Consider the following 18,452-nt stretch of genomic DNA (forward strand, 5'->3'; position numbering starts at 1 on the left):
CAATACCCCTCCTATTCACCCCTCTCAAGCCCAAAAGTCATGGACTGGGTATGGCTAGTTAGTATGTTCATTTGTCTCTATGGATGCCATTTTTTATCCTTGTAGCTCCATCAGGGGGGTACCTCCCCCCAAATTCTGAAGGGAGAGAGGGAACACTATAAACACCCAACTTTGCCCCCTTCCCCTTCACGGAGGGACCCATTACATCAATGATATACACAGGATTAGAAAGTTCCATCCTTTCTGAAGAGATACATACCAAAATAATATCTCTAGGTTAATTAGGAGCTGAGCTAGAGAGGTTTGAATTGCTGGCTCAAGGGTTGAGCCGTTCGTCCTGAAAAGGTTAAAATCACACTTATGAGAGAGACAAATATTATTGTAAATTACATTGGTACGATGTTAAAGTACGGTAAATCCAACCATTCCTCTATGTCTCTCACTTTATTTCTAAAGGAAACGTTTACTTTCACTGGAGGAAACAGAAATTTCCTTATAGCTGTAGCGAAATTACTAACATCAATATTAAATCTAGTTTATAATTACTGAACTTATGGTTATATACCACATATCACAAACAATAAGTCTTCATTTTGAACTCGTGACACTTCTATTGCGATAAATTTAAAAGTTAATATATATAGTAGTAAAGAAGAAAGAGAAATGCACTTATGTCTACTGTGTGATTGGGAATATTACCACAGAGAAATCACTGTCGCTTTCGGAGATGGAAGCAACAGAGATTATCACTTCCTCCACACACTGTTCAAGAATTCCCTCTTTATCCCATTGCTCGTCTAGGAATGTTGAAGAAGATCAGCCCAATTTTCCGCAGTGACACTATCAATTGCTTCTCTTGTAAATCTTTTCACTTCTGCCACTGTAAACTTTTTATTTTCCCTCGCGACATATCCTTTTACTCGCGCCCAAATATTTTTTATAGGGTTGAAGTGGGCATGGTAAGGGGGAAATCTCATGACTTGGTGACCCTTTTCCCTTGCCAATTCGTCGATTCTGTACAAAGAGATTTTGGGCTTGTATAAGGTCGACAGTTCTAGAAGTTCTGCCTTCTTCATGTCAGGCTCTAACTGCATACTGGTATTGCGCTTTAACCACTTCAAGACCTCAGACTTCCGTGACTGAGTTGTTGGAGGCTTGTCGAGCATAACGGAATGGTATGTCCATAACAATGATGGATTTAGGGGATATGTTTTCCAAAAGAGACTCTTGGAACCACTTCGTAAATGTATCAGAGTTTATTTTTTCGTGATAATCACCAGTTTTTTTAGATCTGAAAATGAGGAGGCAGTTTGGGACAAAACCATGAGATGTGCCAGCATGAAGAACCATTATTCTTCCTCCCTTCCTTATTGGTGCGTTCATTGTACTATGCACAGTATGATCGGTCCAGCCTTTTCCTAATGTGTGGCCTGCGTTGACCCATGTCCCGTCTAACCAAATCACATTTCTTCATGGCTCTGGGGTACTGACAACGCCAAGCTACGATGTCACTTTTTTCCATTAGCGCTGTGCGTTTGGAGAATTTGTTAAATTCGAACCCCAGGTCTATGAGACAGCTTCTAAGCGAGAACTTAGTTCCATGGAACAAGTTCGCTTCTTTAAGGCGGGCTTGGAGCTTGATTAATGTAGGATGCTCCTTGCGCATATAATAAGCGTAAATATGGTGACGCAAGGCATCCCGCTGGAATGAATCGAAGTTTGTGACCTTTTTCTCATAGCAGCGATGTTTTCTTGGAGTTTCAAGCAATACCTAAGATGGTCCAGGCTCGCCATTTTCTTGTTCTTCCTTCTGCTCAATTTCCTCCTCTTTTCTTATTGTTTCTTTCCCAATTCGTACCACTGTTTTTCTGCTTATTTTAAGGGCAGCTACTGTCCTTTCTGTAACTCGATTCACATCGATAAGAGGACCACCATTTTCTCTTTCCCACTCAAAGTATTCGAAGAGTGAACACACCATCTCGCGAGCTTGGCCTCGTAAAGCGATACCGTGTCCAATTTTTTAATATTTCTTCAAGGGCGGGTGAATTCTTCGTCGTCCCCGTCTTCGACGAACAGGATTTGCACTTTTTGCCGCTTCATAATTTCAGAGGACATATACACACACACAAATTAAGAGAGAAACAGCCAGAAATAAATAATGTACTAAACACTTAAGTACTGTATTCACGAAACACGAAATTATTCACTGCAAGTAAATCTCAGTTTTATAAAATTAAATAACAGAAAACTAAAAGGAATGTTCTCAATAAAAAAATGAAAATGAAATGAAATCTTTAAGTTTTACGTCCCACGGTTATGCCGGTTAGGCTAAAGGAGACGGTGATGATGAGATGAGTGAAATGGTGGAATGAAGAAAGTGGGAGGAAACGGGAGAACCCCGAGAAAACCCACGAGGACGGTGTTTGTCCACCACCAAATCCACACGGCGCGTGCTGGAATCGAACTAGGGATCCCAAGCACCGGAGGTGAACGCTCTACCACTGAGCCACCTTCCCGCCCCTCCTCAATAACCAGCAGGTCCACTATTTGACATTCGACTAAAACAATGTGCATTTGTTTATATACAAACTGACAACGTACGGAGGGGGTTGAACTTTACCACTCCAGAGCGAGAGAAATGAGCCACTATAATTGGCTGAACGTCTTGTTGCCATAGAAACAGTCCTTCTTGGCTGATTGTCATGACCACGTGCAGGAAGTGAAAAAAAAAAGATAAAGAGAGGAAAGCAACTGTCACAAGCGACAAGTTGTATCAACTGAATTATAGATTACACTTGATTTTCCACTTAACGGAGGTCGAGAGATACGATGATCATTTTTTGTTCAAAATTGCTTTATTTAAAATAAATAGACCTGAATGTAGTTGATACTAAAGTAATATAATAATAATAATAATAATAATAATAATAATAATAATAATAATAATAATAATAATAATAATAATAATAATAACTTGGGTAGTTATTAACAAGGTTTACACGAAGTTTAACTTACGTCCGGTAGGTGTCAGCCACTAGATGGCCATTTCACGATGCGATATGTACCTTCTAACACCTTTGTTTCAATATTAGAAAATGGGATATGAATAGTCACAATTAAAATCATTGATCGTGAGCGTTATAAGTGGATAACAAATGTGAATCTGAGTTAGCGCGAGCTCCTTTGAAGATGTTGACTCGGCATCCACGCAAACTAGAGTTTTAATTATGTTAATGAGCGTAAACACTGGAGAATGTGAGTTCTATTGAGGAGAGGGAGCACGAACAAGTTGAAGTTTCGAACCTCATTAAGATTGGTGAGCGGGAGTCCCTTCCAGGATAATGAACCTGTACCCAAGTGAGTCCCAGATTGCAAAATGTCCCCCTGGGGAGGCTACGGGTCCGTTTGTAACGGACGACATCCTGAAGCGTAGGTCCACTGCTTCTGATCTGCAAATGGACATTGAACCCCGAGCAAATGAAACTATAGTCAAAGATCTCTTGTGCACAAATTCAGGGAAACAGGTCTATTTACATTGTCACAGGTGATATAAAGCAATTTTAGCTGCATTATTTTTAGTGGATATTTGAGATGTATGAGGTTTTACTCTTTTTTAAACCAAAACACTTACTTTGTGTTTTCATATATTTGTCCCTCCGCCTGAGAAACCAAATCTCAAGATCCACTTGATGGATCACCATCAATTTTGTCCAGGATGTTAAGAGTCAAAAGTAAAGAATACTGTTATATCTTACACCTGCTCTTTATTTCTAAACAAAACACGTGCTCCTTTACTACTACTACCAGCAAACAAACGACAGCCACCAATGGTATAAAACACGTTGCAGCACCTCTATCGGTATCAGTTCTGGGTGGCCAAATCCCTTCTCTTAGCTTGATTGAGCTCTGAGAGGTGTAACCTAACCCAAGCCTCTAAGCTTGGCTTAAGCTCTTAAGTTCCTTGCCCACCTAGCTTAACTGGAGCTTCATAGGACTTTAACTATTCCCCTTGCTTACCTTGAGCACTGGGAGATTCTAACTGCAAGCACTTAAGTTTGTCTGGAGGACTGTGGTTTCTCTGCCTTCTTAGAGCTCTATGGGACCTTAACAACTCTCTTTGCTTACGTGGAGCACTGGGATCTTCTAACGTCAACCAGTTAGCTTCCCTAGAGCTCTGTCACTTCCTTCCCTTGGATGCCCGGGCATAGAGACACCCGTTTACCCAACAAGACTATACATAAAGAACATTATATTTGTCTTCAGACTTCTATTATAGTGAATTGTGTTGCATTTGTATATAACAAAACTTCTATAATAAAAGGGTGTGGGAGGTCAGAATTTTGTTGTGCTAATTGCTCTTCCTACTGCTTTAGCAAGGAAATTTTACGATACAGTTCGTCGTTGAATGTGATCTAGATAGCGGGAAGCAGTTTCCTGCAATCGATTGAGGATCTCCAGAATAAATTTTATCTCCATCTTTAACTCTTTATCAAAAATAAGAAGTGAAAGAAATCCACTACCACTTCCAGATTCAATATTGAGAAAATAGCATGCCATGTAAACCAAACCGCTTTACTTGGTGTACACCTGACAATGCTTTTCATTTATTTATTTTATGGATATTAATGTAGTACGTCTATGGTCAGAAACGACAAAAACAACTAACACGCATATACATTCCAAGTTCAACCTCATAACAAGGCACGTTATTCGTCAATTAGAAAATTCATATACAGCCATCCCATGTGAAATCAACCAAATTTTCAGAAAAAAAAAAAAAAAAACTCGCTGTCTCAGAATTGGACGGACCTCTATAGGCCCCTATGAGAGATGATCATGCACCAAATTTTAGCCCTGTATCCCCTGTAGTTTCAGAGTAAAGGGTGGTAAGGAAATGGACAAATTTCATACTTTTTGTAGAACCTTGTTAGATTCAATTGGTCATTTCTCCCGTAAATATTGAACTAGAGAGAAAAATAATATACCATTTTGAAGAGAAGAGAATAGGCTACAAGATATGTCAGGAACATTTATTTGAAAATCAAATATCATTTTCCGGGAAAATTTTGAATACGTGATATGTCAGAAAGTGCCCATTTGATTTCCTTGAAATTGGGTACCAAGGTAGCCCCATATGTTCGGCATAAGTGTGCCAAATGTCAACTTGGAGTCTACAATCGAGTTTTGTGTGACTATGTCTCGAGAGACACCTGGAGCGCCAATGTGGCAACTTGCCAATTTATCAGTACTGGTGAAGTAAGATGTAACTGACCTAGCAGTAATGTTTTTCTGGTGCAATCTGTAATTCAGTAATCCTGTGGGGATCTTTGGAACATTCCATTATCAATCGTAGTACATTGCATTTGCGTAAACATGTAAACATTCTAGATCGTTCTAGAACATTCTGGAAAATTCTAGAATCATCTGGAGTATTCTGGAACCTCACATGGCAAGGGAATGTGTGATGGTATTGCAGGCGCACTGAAAAGGAATGCTGCAAAAGCAAGCCTTCAAAGACCGTACACAAATCAGATCATGACTCCACGCCAATTGTACAACTGGGCCACGAATGACTGCACGGATTCTAAAATGGTGTATGTGTACTGCACAAAGGGAGAACATAAAGAGGAAGCCACCTTCCTAAAGGACAGATTTGATACAGCTCGACAGACTCCTGGAACCCGGAAATTTCACTTTGTTGTTCCTGTCTCAAACAATGGTCACAATGAGGTAATCCTGTTCTAAATCAGACTTTAAGGAAGAGTTAGTAATTGCAGCAGATGGCTCACAAGCTGGCATTACTATTGATAGAATCAGGGGTTTTGTTATTTGCACCAATGGTGGCTCGCTTGTGTTGTGTAAATAGACGAGACACATGAAACAGTAAAACTGTGTTTTCGGGAACCTTAGGGACCAGCACCTTCTTTCGTATATCCAGATATACCAGATGAGCTCTTATACTGCCTGCTTGTGACATCATCCCTCTTGTTAATCCCATAACTGCAACTAGCCGTACATACACGCTCAGCAATAAAGAGATGGAAGAAGCCAGTCGACTGTTTCAACAACACAGGCACCATTGACAATTGATCACTTCCAGCAAGTCAGTATAGCTAAATATTTCTTACACCTTGCTTCACCAGTATTGATAAATTGGCAAGTTGCCACATTGGCATCCCAGATGTCCGTCAAGCTGGCTCGCACAAATTTCATATTCAAACTTAAACAGTACCAAAAATTTGTACCCAATATGTACCAATTTGTACCACTAAAATTAAAATTTGTACCCCCACCAATTTCGAAAAAGTTGAATTTCTGACGGCGGGCCAGCTTGACGTCAAGCTGGCCCGCACAATTTATTTTTCTTTTCAATGCGAACAAAAATGGTACCAAAAATTTGTACCCAATATGTACCAATTTGTACCACTAAAATTAGAATTTGTATCCCCACCAATTTCGAAAAAATTGAATTTCTGATGGCGGGTCATCTTGACGTCAAGCTGGCCCACACAATTTATTTTTCTTTCCAATTCCAACAAAAACGATACGAAAAATTTGTAGCCAATATGTACCAATTTGTACCACTAAAATTAGAATTTGTACCCCCACCAATTTCGAAAAAAATTAATTTCCGATGGCGGGCCAGCTTGACGTCAAGCTGGACCGCACAATTTATTTTTCTTTCCAATTCGAACAAAAACGGTACCAAAAATTTGTACCCAATATGTACCAATTTGTACCACTAAAATTAGAATTTGTACCCCCACCAATTTCGAAAAAATTTAATTTCCGATGGCGGGCCAGCTTGACGTCAAGCTGGCCCGCACAATTTATTTTTTTCAATTCGAACAAAAATGGTACCAAAAATTTGTACCCCCACCAATTTTCACAAATTTGAATTTGGACAAGTTTGAATTCTTCTCTTCAGTGATTATACATTTAGTTTAAAAATAAAGCATTATTTATTCTTTTTTGTCAATTACTTGTTTAATTTTCCCATCCTGGATTTAATTCCCCATCCGTCTTGAGGAATAATTTTACGGCGCTGAGGTTCATTGTGAGATTTCACAATCTGAATATAATTCGTCTATAGTGTAATATTTAGTTTAGTCTTCCATTGTTAGTTTAGAGATAAGGTTAGTTTAGCTTTTTATTGCTTCTATACATCACATGACTTAGCAAGTGCGTACTTCATTCTCCTCCCTCTTGTCTTTTTTTTTAAAAAAATCTTGTATCCAGTTCTTATTTCTGTTTAGAGGAATAGAAGTAGATCAACCAAGAATTCATAATGCAACCAAAACGATGCAAACCACCCTCTATTGAGAACCGTTATATCGAAGAGGAAATTATACGTATTCTCTTAATTAATACAAACACCAACTTACTTGCGAAAAGAGTTGTGTTTTGAAAACTCGCATCGTGAATTATTTCTGTCAACTTAAAAGCCATTTAAATAAAAATGCGAAAGGTCTCTGAATTAGCATTAGCAAGTCGAAAGAGGGAGCGAACCAGTTATATGGATCGTGCTATCGTCGCAGGTCGGATAACCAACGTCGAGGGCAGTTTCCAGTGCAATGGCAAGAAGTTGGAGTGAAATGAAAGATAACGTTGGCCTCTGAGCATACTCTTTGTTAACTTTTCAATTCTGGGGGAGATGGATGGAGTTCACTAAATTTCATATTACTGCGTTCGTTATCTTTTTTGGTATTTTGCCTAAAAATTTGGGGGGACGCGTTTCCCATCACCTCCGCTAACAACTTCCATTATTTAAGTCTTATCATCATGGTCAAGTTGTAGGAGGGAAGTTGCTTGATGTAGTTTAACACTATAGAATTGAGAGTTGGAAAAATTTCAATTTAGTATAATATATCACAAAAAAGAATTTATAACCGATCAACAGGCCTGACGAAATGGTTATGAGGGCCGGTTTTTTAGCAGGGGCCCGACTGCTTTTAACCGTAATTAAAACCTGAAGTGTATCGACAATAGTTGTAATAATTTTAACTAGATACTTAGTGTCCCCCGGAACTCTGATATGTTTTTAAGGGCTGACATGTTTTCCAGACATGTTTTTAGGGGCTAGTGCCCCCCGGAGCTCTGTGAGTGCCTCCGGAGGAGACCAGAATAATACGTCCATAATATAATAATAAATAGAACAGTACCATGTGAAAATAATATTTGCTCCTCCGAATACCGTTGAGCCTGCCCCCGGAACATTATTTTCTGAAATAAACACTGCTCAGTGTCTGTTAGTATGTCCGAATGTTCTTACATAGACTGGTGTCTCTAATACTAATAATTATGTATTCTGTGCATAACTTCGCATGTTCTATTGAACGTATCATTTAACTTGGGAAAATAACTAAGTTAAAAATAATAATATCGCTCTAATATAAAGCCAATCAGGAAAAGGGAAAGAAAATATATCTACCACGTCTAAACTACTAAACAGATTGATTAAAGAATTGAAACAATACAAATCTCTGGGTGTAGACTTAATTCCTTCCGCGTTAATTTTAGCTGGGGGGGGGGGATTGTGAAACGAATTACAGAAACTCATTTTCCTCACCTGGAAAAAGGGAGGAATTGCTACAAGATTAGAAGGGATCAATCATCGAAAAAATGAAATGAACTCTTTAGCTTAAAGTTCCACGTTTATGCAAGCTAAGTGCTAAAGGAGACGGATGAAATTGTAAGTGAATGATGGAAGAAATGGTGGAATGAGAAACAGGGAAAAACCGAGAGAATCCCGAGAAAACCCACGGATACGATTTCGTCCACCACGAATCAATCATTGTTCCGATTCACAAGAAAGGCGACAAGATCGACTGTAATGATTATCAAGGCCAGTGGCGTATTTATGATTTTGTTCCGGGGGGCTTTTCGAACTGTAATGTTCACTGTACTTTCGAACTGTACTTTCGGTACTGTTCACTACCTCCTGGTTTGCCCAAGATAAGGTATAGTTTTAAAAATTACATAAATTCAAATTTCTCGAAATGGGTGAAGGAACAAATTCTACTTTTCGTGGTACAAATTGGTACATGTTGGATACAAATTTTTGGTACAGTTTTCATTCGAATTGGAAAGAAAAATGTGTTGAGCAGGGCAAATTGACATCAAGCTGGCTCGCCTTCAAAAATTCATATTTTCGAAATCAATAGGGGTACAAAATCTAATTTTGGTGCAACAAATTGTTACATATTGAGTACAAATTTTTCGCACCATTTTTGTTCGAATTGGAAAGAAAAATAAATTGTGCGGGCCAGCTTGACGTCAAGATGACCCGCCATCAAAAATTCAATTTTTTCGAAATTGGTGGGGGTACAAATTCTAATTTTAGCGGTACAAATTGATACATATTGGGTACAAATTTTTGGTACTGTTTTAGTTTGAATATGAAATTTGTGCGGGCCAGCTTGACGGACGTCATCCCAGGTGTCTCTCCCAACATGATAACATGAAAATCATTGTAGACTCCAGGCCCATTCTTGGCCCAAGTTGACATTTGGGACACTTATGGACATATGAGACTATCTTAGTACCCAATTTCAAGGAAATCAAATGAGCTTTTTCTGCAATATCACTGATCCAAAATTTTCCCGGGATTTCCCACAAAATCGTATTTGATTTTCAAATAAATGTTCCTGACATAACTTGTAGTCTATTCTTTCCTCTTCAAAATGGTAGATTATTTTTCTATCTAGCTTAATATTAAGGGAGATATGACCAATTGAAGCTAACAAGATTCTACAGAAAACATCAAATTTATCCATTTTTTACCACCCTGTACTATGAAACTACACGGGGAACAGGGCTACAATTTAGTGCATGATCACCTCTCACAGGTACATGTACACCACGTTTCATTAAAATCTGACACCATGAAGTGTTTCTGATTGGTTGATTTCACATGGAATGACCGTTTTACTTTTATTTATATTGATTTTTTTTTGTACATCTCCCCCTTCTCCTGCTCCCCTACGCTGCTCTGACAAAGAGAAATGATAAAAAACATCCCAGGCTTGAACCTCATCTATGATAAATGTTTGATCAAGATCGGTCGGGTGGTTCAAGAGATTAAGAGTCACAAACATAGTCACTTTCAATTTTATAATATAGATTAGTACTCATGAAATTATTAAGAGCAGAATCCCAATATTTTTCTCTAAACATTGATTTACATATATATGAAGCAAACGGTGGAAAGTTTCAACCGGAATATGTAAACAGCAAATTTCTTTGACGGTTTGACTAAATAAGCCAGGAAATGAGGCCTATCAACAACCGGACAGAGAAAAATGATAAAATACTGGGAAAAAAGAAAATTGATGAAGCCAAAGATTGGAGGTTCGAATCCATGCTAGGGAGAAGTTTTCTTTCTTTCTTTACTAAAATTTGAAAATAAGCAAATATAATAATAAATAACGACTGATAGCAATACAGTCGTACGCCAGCAATACGTGAAACAAGTTAGAAAAAACACAATACTGAAATAGTGCTGAAGTGGCATCATCTACAAGAAACACCTCCCTTCATGCGAAAATACTGCTTGTGTGAAAAAATAGCTGTCAGCATTCATCAGTAGTTCAAAAAATGAAATGAAATCTTTGAGTTTTACGTCCCACGATTATGCCGGTTAGGCTAAAGGAGACGGTGATAATGAGAAATGAGTGAAAGAGTGGAATGAAGAAAGTGGGAGGAAACGGGAGAATTCCGAGAAAACCCACGAGCACGGTGTTTGTCCACCACAAAGTCCACACGGCGCGAGCTGGGATCGAACCAGGGACCCCTAGCACCGGAGGTGAACGCTCTACCACTGAGCCACCGCCCCCCCCCCCTCAGTAGTTAAAACGTAGATAATTCTATGTTAAGAAATTTACACCTTTGAATGCATTTCTTGTTCCACGAGCAATGTAGTTTCGTTTTATTGTAAAACCTTCGATTGAAATAAAGCATATTTTTATACAAGCCAATAGTACTTCAAACTGGATGGCTGGGCGTTCCTCTGGTTTGATAGCTGGCCAAGTAAGGTTGTGGACAACATCGTGTCCGTGGTTTACTCGCGGTAGTCCCGTTTCCTCCTACTTTCTCATTCCATCATTATTTGGTTGCCTTAATCACCGTCTCTCTTAGCCTAACACGCATATTTGTGGGACGTTAAACTGAAATATTTCATTTTCAAAACTTCAAGCTAATACATAGTGGCTTTGTGTATAAATAGATGCTGATTATTCTACAAATATATTGTAACTATTCGAAATTAATCATATGATTTAAAGCATGATAGACGTGCTAGAAAGTAATAGTAGCATGCATGAAAAGAGACTACAGTTGGTGGATGATATTAAAACAGAAAAATAATAAGTGAAGACGAAGAAGTTAGGGTGCATGAAAGCTTCTTAACGCAGAATTATCTACGCTGGAACTACTGACGAACGCTGATAGCTATTCTCCTACACAAGTGATATTTTCGCATGAAGGGAGGTGTTTCTTGGTGTGCATGATGCCACTATCAGTATTTCAACGTTGTATTTCTTTTCTTTCTTTTTTTTTATGAAATGTTGCTATCAGATATATATATATATATTTTTACTTATTTCTTAATTTTGCTGAAGAAAGAAAAGAAAACACTCCCCATTGGCGCGGATTTGTACCTCCAATCTTTGGCTTTAAGAGTTTTGTTTTTCCTATTATTTCACCACTGGTCTATTTGTCTGGTTGTTGTCAGGGCTCATTTGATGGCTTATACAGGAAAACTGCCAAAGAAGTTTGCTGTTCGCACATGTCGATTGAAAATTTCCCACGTAAGAAAATCAATATTTAGAAAGAAATTTTAGGATTTTGTTGCTAATCTAATATAAATAAAATAAACAGTTTGTTCGTGTGTTTGTTTGTCTGTCTGCTGTGTACGGCCTGGGGACCAGACGAGTGGACCGAGAGTTACCAAATTTTGCTCAGGGGTGCCTTGGTCCAGACGGTTTTTTTTTCAAATTTTGAACCAGGGAGGGTCTCAGGGGGGCGTTTACCAGGACAAGTAAAAGTAGTAGAAAATGACCGATATTAGTGTCGAATTCATAGTTTTCGTGGTCACTGAGATCAATGATGAAACTCCAATTGCATTAACTTCCAATTCACCCTATTCGGTTGTGGGCCGAGGGTCACCGGAAGGGGGGGGGGATACTGAGACATGTAAAAGTAATCCAAAATGATCGATATTAGTATCAAATCCATAGTTTTCGCGGTCGCTGAGATCAATTGTGACACTTCCATTAGCGATGACTTGCAAATTCAGCTACCATTGTATGCGGGCCGGGGGGGGGGGGGGGAAACCAAGACATTTTAAAATAGCCCAAATCCAGTGTCAAATCCTTAGTTTTCGCAGTCACTGAAATGAATGGTGATACTCCCACAGGCGTTCACTTCCAAATACAGCTCTCATGCAAAGAATGGGTATATTCAGCTAGTATTTAAAGTAAATTCATGACATAAAAAACTGGATAAGATTTGATAGAATTTTTCGTACGTGGGTAATTCAATCTGAATTTCCTTGGAAGAGCGTAAAAAATTTTAAAAAGTCACCGCCTGGATTTGTACACAGATCTACAAATTACAAATTTGACGCTTAAACCACTACGCTACGAGCCATTTCGTAACTGAAGTTATAAATATTGATACAATAAATATTACATCACTTCAATATATTGAAGAATAAACCTAAATGGAGCCTGCATATCTTCTGCTACACATATTGGTTATGTAAGGGTAACAAAACCTACTACACCGTTGTCAAACTTTGCAGGTACAATGTAGCTAACTCATCTCAGTGCTTATTTCGGAAGGGGGTACACCAATTAATTCTGTGTCTATTCATGCAAAGTTTTTAACTGGATAGTTCACTTGAAAATATAAATGTAAAATACAGAGATGAGCGTTTGACATTTCCCGTTTCAAGCATTGGTTACATAGAGACTGTTTCGGTAAGGGAATTGTAATGTTAAAGAAATCGGTTTTCAGCTGTTCGATTTTTCAGAAAAATGTCATAAAATGTGAACAGCACTAATATTTGCATGATTACTCTTTCACACATGATGCGAATTGTTCAAGAATTTCTCTATTTTCTTGTGATTTTTAAAGTCAAAGTGTAAAACAAATATAAAATCTGATTAAATGTAGGAAAATTCAAAAACAATTTAAACGCCTACCAGCATGGCAAACATCGATAAAAGGCAGGGTACGCGTGTACAAGCTGGACGGATGACAACCCAAGCGCAATGCCACGGTGGCAACTGTGCTACACAATACACTATAAACCTTTCCAAGACGTTTCTCAACAACAAGAATAATGTGTTGTAATGTTCGGGGAAAATAATGGTAAACAATGTTGCTCTGATTTTCGAGTACGGTAAACTAGAATACAAAGTTTAACATTCCCATGCAGTGCAACGCAATGACACACAACAAATAAGCGTCCTCTGCCTGCCATTTGCAGGTATTTTTCCAAACTGCCTACATAATGTTATGTGGTCCAATCCCAACCCATTCCATCTAATAACACAGTTTTGCCGGAAGTGGCTCTTACCATTAACTTCTTCCAAGTCTCTCAGTATACCGTGTTTACTCGCATAATAGTCGCAGTTTAAGCTTGAAATGAAAACGCTCGCCAGAAAAAAATCCCCGCATAAATTTCGATAATTGAATGGCAGCTTTCCTCGCGTAACAGTCGCAGTTGGATTTCAGTATTTAAAAATTGGTACAAAAAAGTCCGACTATTACGCGAGCAAACACGATATATGAAAAGGTTTGTTCTCAAATATTTAAGAAAATTCAAAAAGAAAACGCTAAAGGCTAAATGCTATATTATGCTCAATGTCTTCGTCGGAAATGTACATGAAACTAACCTTAAAATACGAGTTAAGTATGCTGAAATAGGCTAATCTTTCGCAGAAGGCAGCCCGGTTTAGACCCACATGAACATGTTTTCAACCTTGCATTACTATTTATTTGTTGTTATTTTCATGTACTTTACCTAGAATTACTCCTCTTCCAATTTTGTCATTCACTCGTAACTGCCAATCACAAATATCTCTTTTCTTATTTTCATGCCTTCTTTGCTCTTCACTAAATACGTATTCATCTGTACTGTATTACTGTGCAAAATTAGTACCATCCAAATTTTAAGTGTTGCAAACCACGCACGAATTAGAAACAACGGAAACTATGATTCCTTGTTCTCTCAAGTTTCCAACCAGCATAATAAACAACACCCTACTACAGTAGTACGTAAATAAACGTTTAGATGGTGGATTGGAGGAGGAGCCCCGTATCAAACACATGTCCCTGGGAAAATCACAAACCAACTCCTGCTAGGTGGCCACCAAAAGCACGAATGCTATCTAAGCGAATCGTAGCAAGAATGCAGCATGGGAAGAGGGGCGTCCGTAGGGAGCAGGCGCGTCAGCGACCATGTGTATACGAATAAAAGAGGACAGTGGAAAAATAATTATACGGCATAGAACATATGCTTTGGTGTGGTACAGCTTTGCGACACTTCTATGATTATCTTATACATTGCCTTCACACAGTATAGCATTTCACTTCATCACGTCTTTCTTATGGAGTACTACGTCACACTTTTCAGGTCGTATTTTTACCTTGTAAAAGATAAAATCCCAATATATTTCGATTACTTGTAAAATTCTACTGTGAAATCAATTACCGTATTTTTTCCGTGGACTTTACAAATTTATGTATAAAATCGGATAGTACCCAAAATTTTGCCCCATTTCACTACATTTCGTTCAAATACAACTCCCTTCTTATTAGTTTCCGATCTACATTTCTATATTTCCCTCCATTACTGCAGCATACATGTCCTAGGTTAGTTAACAAGACAAAGAGTTTGAAATACTGCCAATTATGCTCTATTGCCTGTTTATCAATACGTGAAGTCATATAATAGACCAGAATTTAACTTATTTTTTCTCCCTAATTAATCACCATACACTAATGACCTTTATTACCAATTTTTTAACCCTAATGCTGACATTTCCTTTAATTCTGTTAATTTCTTCGTAGATTTCATATTTAGGGCTGCCATCTGCGACAGTGAACTCATTATATGGCATATCAAATTCAGCGATGCAGGTTAAATTTAAATGCACCACATTTTGTTTAAGAAAAATCCCCATTCACGCTACTGCTCGACCTATCACAAGCAGCTAAAGGTAACACATTTAATAAACGTTATTACGACAAAAGGAAACGCGGGTTCACACGGGCAGACGGTTGTACCAAATAGAAAATTAATTGGTAAAGTACGGTGTGATTTTTTTCTTTTCTTTTCTCTTTTTGTGAAGGAATGAGAGTGTGAATATAAATAATTACTGTCATTACAGCATATTGAAATGAATTTTGAGTGATTGTGTGAGTATGCTCTTCCACTACCATATCCTCGTATATGCATATACTTTCCGTCGCTGACGCGCCTGCTCCTGCCCCGACTCAGGTAAATAGCATTCGTGCTTTTTAGTGACCACCTAGTAGAAGTAGATTCGTGTTTTACGCACTGTATTTATACTGAACCCTCCTAAAGTCAATCTGCAAGAGTAATGGAACTCATTCAATGCATGCTCTGCTAAAAGAAATACAAAGCTCTAACCTAACCTGAAAATGTAAGAAATGTGTCATAGTTTGGTAGAACCGTCTGCTCGAGTAATGCCGGAAACGCTCCCTTAAAATATAAACTGTTTCATTATCTTTATGATAATGCAATGACGTATGCACTAATAAAATATTATTTTGCAGGTGCGTAACAAGTTTTACCTTTAAAAAGTGTATGGCTATTTAATACCTACAGCTCGTCAATCTTCACGAAAACATGTTATATTATAGCTATATAAAACATATATACACATCTTGCATTGTTTATTTAGGAAGACACAACAATAATATATCCATTCTTAATTGTAGATTTCGTAACTGTTTAAGAAAATGAAAACAATGCCTTTACAGACAGTAACATTGTAAATCTATGGAAGTGGGCAAATGCAAGAATGGCAGAAATATGATTATGACATTGTGCAACAAACTCCAGATAAGCTCTAATGTACTGTACGCAAATAAAACTGCTAAATTGTTTACAAACTCCACCATCTTACCTAGAGTAAATGTATCTATCTGTTCATTCCAAAAGCTCAGGCAGATTTTTCTCGAACAATCACGACTGATACATGCACTTTTTCTGAATCAACATATTTACATATTGATTCATTATCGTATCCAAACATTTAATCAATCAATTGGTTTTATACACAAGAAACACATTCCTGTACGGAGAGTGATCATTATACTTGATGTTCCTGTAATTTCGTACACAATTACCATTCAATACGTTGTAATACGTTACACTGTTGATCCTCTTCTTCTTCTTCTTCGATTTAATCTTGCCTTAGCCCAAATCGCACTCCCGGCAAAGATAAGCGGTAAATTCAAAAGGGAAAGATGGATGAGCGAGATTTATTTTTAGAAATGGTTATAAGATACAAATAAAGCAGAGCGTTGTAAATATAGATAATAGGTGTGGAGAACAGATGGAGATAGGGTGAAAATTAACGAATCGACATTAAAGGGGCCAGAACCAAGAAATTTATGGACAATGGAGAGAAATGGGTAGCGATGTTATGGTAGAGACGACGAAAAAATGAGATGATTGTTGGTGCCAGCATCAAGACCACTATTACACAGAGGAGTTGTGCGTTTTCGAAGGAGAAATATGCGTTGAGGAGTAGAAAGGATATAAAGTCTGTTGTGGAGGAGAAAATAGAGATATCGCCTTTTGTGCGAGCGATCCCGGGTTCGATTCTAAGTGGGGGCACTCGGTCGAAAAAGTGTAAAAATCGCTTTCAGGCCAGCCATTCTGAATGAGGGTTTCCCGGTTTTTTCTCACTCACACCAGGCAAATGCTGGGGTGGTATCTAATTTCTAGGTCCCAGGCCGCTTCCTTCCCTCCCTTTCCCCGGATAGTGTGCTCGCCGAGGACGTCATCCATCAAACATGACTGCTAAATGTCCATAGATGCCGAAAGCCCAGAAATCTAAATCCTAAACCCTCTCATAAAATGGAGGTAAGAGGGAGGGAAGTCGTGGTGGAAGAACTGAGATATGGAACGGAGAGGACAACGATGGTGCCAATACTAACACAGTATTGTACAAGAAACATTATAAGCAGTATCCGGTCAAAACAGCGCATGCAAATACAGTGTGGACGAAAACAGCGCATGGACAAAAACCGTGCAAGGACAAAAACAGCGCTTTAAAATACCGCGTGCACAAAAACAGGGCTTTAAAATACAGCGTAGACAGAAACAACGCATAGACAAAAACCGCGCACAGAGAAAAACAGCGTATGGAGAGATGCGACGCGAGCAAAACCAAGAAATGAACAAAAGAGCGCGTTTCCAATTAGCAACTTGATTTTATACTGCTTGTAGACGATCCAAGAAAGCTTGAACAAGACTCTTGTTCAAGACTATTCAAGACTATTTGATGAAAAAGATGTCAGCACTGACGTCATTTTTCTCTTGAATTCAATAGTTTCGTTCTAGAAATTTCGTTTCGGTCCTGTTCTAAACAATCCAATTCAAGAGCATTCAATAGCTAATCAGCGCTCGAGTTGAGTGCAGAAAAATACAAAACAAGTATGATAGCATCGTGAGACAGATGCAGTTGAATAAATATCTTTACGTTACTCTTTTCCATAATTATCTGATATTCCAAACGTGCATTATAATAATGAGCAAAAGCTAATATTTGCGCCGGAAGATATTGTTAGTATTTTTTGTTGATAATATTCACGATTTATATAGTTATAATGCTTACATGCCCATAACTTTTGTTAAATTTTGAGGCAATGAGAAGTATAAGTATTAATTTGATATTTTAATATACAAGAATACCAGGAGTAGATTAAGAAAGAAGAATCCATTAAATAAAAAATATATAACGGACTTTTCTTGATTTAATAAGACGTTTTGTACTGTTATTAATCTCTGATAATATCAAATAATTGCGTACAGATTGATAATATGCTCGCAAACTGAAGTATCCTAGAAATGATTACATGTTATCCTATTGTAATCTAATTATTTTATCACGTAATCCACACGTAGTATTTGAGAAGTTATTTCTTAAGGTAGAGGTTGCTTTTACCGGTGCTATCCCGTAAGATACAAATGTGCATCCTAACATATGCTACATACAAGACTGTGCAAAAATAATAATAAATAAATAAAATCGACATGCTATTTAACAATGTCGGGGCAGGAGAATTGAAGGGGGTTCACGGGAGAGTACGTACGTACGGAGCAGGCACGTTATCGACGGAGGTTATAGTACAATAATAAGAATCATGTGTAAATGAGAATAATGCAAGAAACCCATGACATCGTATTC

General features: G+C 38.0%; 1 protein-coding gene across 2 annotated transcripts in view; it reads right to left on the reverse strand.

Moving 5' to 3' along the window:
• LOC145674321 (uncharacterized) overlaps positions 1-16,441 on the reverse strand; it is a 102,794-nt gene extending 86,353 nt beyond the window's left edge. The window contains exon 1 of one of the 2 annotated variants that reach the window (XM_081744224.1): positions 16,161-16,441. The gene's annotated coding sequence lies outside the window, so the exon portion shown is untranslated. The remainder of the gene's footprint in view (positions 1-16,160) is intronic. The other variant, XM_081744223.1, reaches the window with a different exon arrangement.
• Positions 16,442-18,452: the final 2,011 nt, after the last annotated feature.

Source organism: Thermobia domestica, chromosome 17, assembly GCF_964235325.1.
Source record: "Thermobia domestica chromosome 17, izTheDome1.hap1.1, whole genome shotgun sequence".
Taxonomy (NCBI): domain Eukaryota; kingdom Metazoa; phylum Arthropoda; class Insecta; order Zygentoma; family Lepismatidae; genus Thermobia; species Thermobia domestica.